We start from the raw sequence: 4,079 nt of genomic DNA, 5'->3' as shown, positions 1-4,079 counted from the left end.
TAACTAGTGAGGCTGTTGTTTTCCCTCATTAATCACGTTAGACTTGTGAATGTTCATTTGTGTGTTTAAGGTCACTCAGTACATGAAAGTCAAGATAGAGAACCCTGCAGAAACAGTAACAGGTGTAGTGTTTCCCTGAGGGTATTTGCCGTCCAATCAAACTGCGACCTGATTAATCCCACATGTTCGTATTGGCCAGGTTGGCACACTAAACCTTCCTATCACGGGGGAAATGGGGAGCTGATAGCATTGATGATTGTATAATTCCACCTGATGAGATTGAACAACAGAATTGTATGTGGATAGATATACTGGATCATGTAAGGTATATCAATAAAATGATTCCTAAAATGTTCATAATAAAATAATGCACAAAAAGTGGCCATGTCCAGCCAAACTCAATTCCGTGCTCGTAGGCAGCCCTAGCTGCGGCTGGTGGATTAAAGCAGGAGGACAAATCGGGAAGCTGGGAGTCCAGAGTCCAGGCTGGTGTGTGCAGAGCGAGGCACCACACACAGCTCCCAAGGCGGGCAAGTCACCTGGGCTACTGGCCCCAGAAGTGAGACACAGGGCCCAGGCAAGCTGGAAGACAAAGGGCTGCAGAGGGCTCTGACCCAACAGCCACAGCCTCCAGGAGGCATCACCGGTGCAATCTGTCTGCCAGCCTGGACTCCACCCTTTCTCCACACAGGTCCAAGTTGACATACAATCGCACCCCGCACCATCTTATTGCCACCGTGAACGGTGCGATGGTGAACATGGGTGTGCACATCGCTATTCCAGCCCTGGTGGTTCTCAGCCCTCTAAGATGGGTACCAGGTAGCAGAATGGCTGGGTCACCCGGTAGGTTAATGCCCACTTAAAAAAAAAAATGTTATTAAAAGATAATTTTATTGGGGCTCTTACAACTCTTAGTACAATCCATACATCATTTGTATCAAGCATATTTGTACATATGTTGCATCATTCTTTTCTAGACATTTACTTTTGATTTAGTTAGTCCTTGGTATCAGCTCCTCTTTTTTCCCTCCCCGCTCCTCGTGATCCCTTGATAAATTATAATTCTTTTCATCTCTTACAGGGACGCCGTCTCCCTTCCCCCATGGTTTCTGCTGTTCGTCCCCCTGGAGGGGATGTGTGGTTATGTGTTGATCGGTTCCTCCTTCCTCCCCTCCTCTCCCCAATGCCCACCTTTTAAGGCAGCACCCTAGCAAGTGGCATTGTTCACGTGCTTTTTCACAGTCCCACCAGCAAATACGAGGGTTCCAGGCTCTCCAGGCCCTTGCCAGCAGTGGCCGGTTTCTGTTTCTTAAATTTGCTATGAATGTGGAGGTGAGACCTTGTGGCTCTGATCTGCTGCTCTCTGCGCCCAACCATCAGGAGCCGTCTTCATGCTTGTTGGCTGCCTGAATGTCTTCCTCGGTGAAGTGTCTCTTCGTGTCCTCTGCCCGTTTGCCTTTTTGTTGCTGAAGTCTTAACCCTTTCCATACATTTTAGATAAGAGTCCCTTGTCTGATAATGTTGTTGCCATAAGATCCACCCTCCTCTCCCACATCTGTGGATTCTCTTTTTATCCTTTTGGTAAATCTCTCTCTTTTCAAAATAAAAATGTATAGAGTTTCCAGTGAGGTTTACACAGATGATTGTCATTTAACAATTTTCAGACAGCCTGTTCAGTAACATTGTTTACTTTTTCATTCCGAAAGCAGAAACAAAAATAGAATTAAGAATGTGTTAACACATACTTACCTGGCAGGGGAGATACCATGATCACGACGGGGGTTTTCCCAGGGCGAGGCTCACCCATTGCACTCCGGACGTGCTGACCCCTGCGATTTCCCCAAATGTGGGAAACTCGACTGCATAATTTGTGGTAGTGGGGGACTGCGTTCTCCTGAAAGAGAAGGGAAAAAAAAAAAAAGAACGAGTTAACACAGGCAAGTTTCGAACAGCCTTGCTAACAGACGGAGGCTATTGTAATCTTGATGGTGGACTGACCTTGACACTTGGCCAGCTGGCCCCTATAGACGGGACCAGAACATGTTCTGGGGCAGGTGTCTCTTACTGGGCCTGTGACAGAAATGTCTTCGCTGGCTTTTTGAATGTTGTCGGAATCTGTTCCTTCTTACCGATGCATCATTTATACTTTTGTCTTTGTACTATCATGACTTTATCCTCACCACCTGAGCACGATGTTTGTTGTCTGTTAGGTCTCCCAGCTGTGAAGCGCAGCACGGGCGGGCGCGTGCATGAGAATAATGGATACAAGGGGATAGAGGGAATGCAGGGGTGGGGGGTGGATGATGGGGAGGGAAGGGGGGTCTCGGAAGTAAATAGGGAAGGTGGGAGGGGGCACTAGAATGGACTGATTGCATAACTCATCTTAGAAGCAACTTAACTGTGGGAGGGAGAAATGCTCTAAAACTGATGTGGGGTGATTGTACCAGTCTCTTTAATGTGCATGAACTATTGAATTATATGATGTGTAAATCACTTGCCAATAAAACTGTTGGGGAGAAAAAAGAATGGGTTAAAAGGGGAAACACATTTTAAGATGTTAAATTTTAACCTAATTTGCAATTATTCACTTTCTGATGCCCTCGGTCTGTGAGCAGGGCCTTTCCCAACCAGGTCAACTGTCCAAGGGTATCCAGTGGAGGCTTATTCCCCATGAGGATTCTGCAAATGGATTTTGGGCTTTCAGTATCATTCATAGACTTCTGCAAACCCGGTGCTCTGAATGTAAGCTCCAGTGTACTTCCCTATTGTATTTCTTCCGTGTGGGCTTAGCTGTCACCTGACTTCAATAACTGCTTGCTCTAAGACAAGCCTTTAAGACCCAGACACAATTCTTTCTGATAGCCGGGCAGCATCTGATAGCTGTTGGTGAAATCGTGTGATACACATCTGTGTCTCATTTAGGGCCCAAGTTTATCTGGCAGGAGTCCTAGTGGCACTGCTGGCTGAGCTTACGGCCTCAACAGCCCTGTGCAGGTTGCTAGGGGTCAACCCGAGCCCACCGTTGCAGCCACTGTGTCCATCCATCTCTTGAGGGCCTTCCTCTTTTCCCTGTCCTTCCACTTCAGTTCAGTTGTGCCTGGAGTGTGCTGATGTGCGTATTAAGACCCTGAAGTTTGAGGAGCCCCCTCCTGCATTTCTGCCCGCAGCCCCACGGCAGCCAGTGACTTCCAGACGCATGCTGTCACATACTGAGGCGGACATCACCTCCGAGACATGGCCTCTCACCCCCAACCCATTCCAGACTCTCCGACTGTGTATGGTCTCTTCCGTGGGCCCTGAGCGTGCTGGGCTGGAGGTGACGTGCTGAGGACCAGCACCATTGGGGGAGGCCGCATGAAAACGGCTGCACCTCGAAGATTGAATGGCCTGTCCCTGGCCACCAGGCCAGCGGTAGCAAGGCAGGGACAAACTTGGGCCCGCTGGCCCCATGACCTGCCCTTTGTCCTCCAGCCCAGCCTCCTACTTTACAGACAATGGTGGAGAAGTGGGCGCCCTAAGTGAAAACCACAGGCTTAGGTTTACTAACGCAGTTCCCCTGTAGACCAGCGCTCTCCAAAACGTAGTCACAAGGAGACGACCGACGGGGCACAGGCAGAGCTGGCGTGCATGTCCTCACCTGCGTCCAGCACCTGTTTTAGAAAGGCCTGAGGCCCTCACGATTCCGCCTTCCTCTGGTTGCGGAAGGCCTGCAGGACTCTCATGGCAGCTGCTACCTGTAGAGGTGGCCGCTCGCTGGTGTCAGCCAACAGAGAGCTCTCAGGTACACCGGTTCCAGAAAAGCCAACTCACTGGCCTCATAGCGACCACCTGTGTGCGGTAGCAGGCAGCCCCGCCTTTCTCCCGAGGAGCTCCTGGAGGGTTCGAACTGCCAACCGTGTGAATGGCAGCCCAACGTGTAACCACTGCACCGCCAGTGTGCGCTGCATTTGGAGTGGGAAACGAAGATGGTTAACATGGAACTGTGGCAACTCCGTCGGCCTTCAGTCTGTGTGTCCGTCCCTCCTTGATAATTGACACTCACCAGCCTGGCGCATGAGGCCCCGCCCCCGGCCCGCCCC

General features: G+C 50.2%; 1 non-coding gene across 1 annotated transcript; it reads left to right on the top strand.

The window, feature by feature from the left end:
- The first annotated feature begins 1,741 nt into the window (after window positions 1-1,741).
- Window positions 1,742-1,897, top strand: LOC115869694. The gene has a single exon (XR_004046329.1). It is a non-coding gene; the product is annotated as a U1 spliceosomal RNA (small nuclear RNA).
- The last annotated feature ends 2,182 nt before the right edge of the window (window positions 1,898-4,079 follow it).

Source organism: Echinops telfairi, unplaced genomic scaffold (assembly GCF_000313985.2).
Source record: "Echinops telfairi isolate 266 unplaced genomic scaffold, ASM31398v2 ScPeMD7_37;HRSCAF=141, whole genome shotgun sequence".
NCBI classification, from domain to species: domain Eukaryota; kingdom Metazoa; phylum Chordata; class Mammalia; order Afrosoricida; family Tenrecidae; genus Echinops; species Echinops telfairi.
The sequence above is the reverse complement of the archived record's forward strand: the minus strand, read 5'-3'. Positions and strand labels throughout refer to the sequence as shown.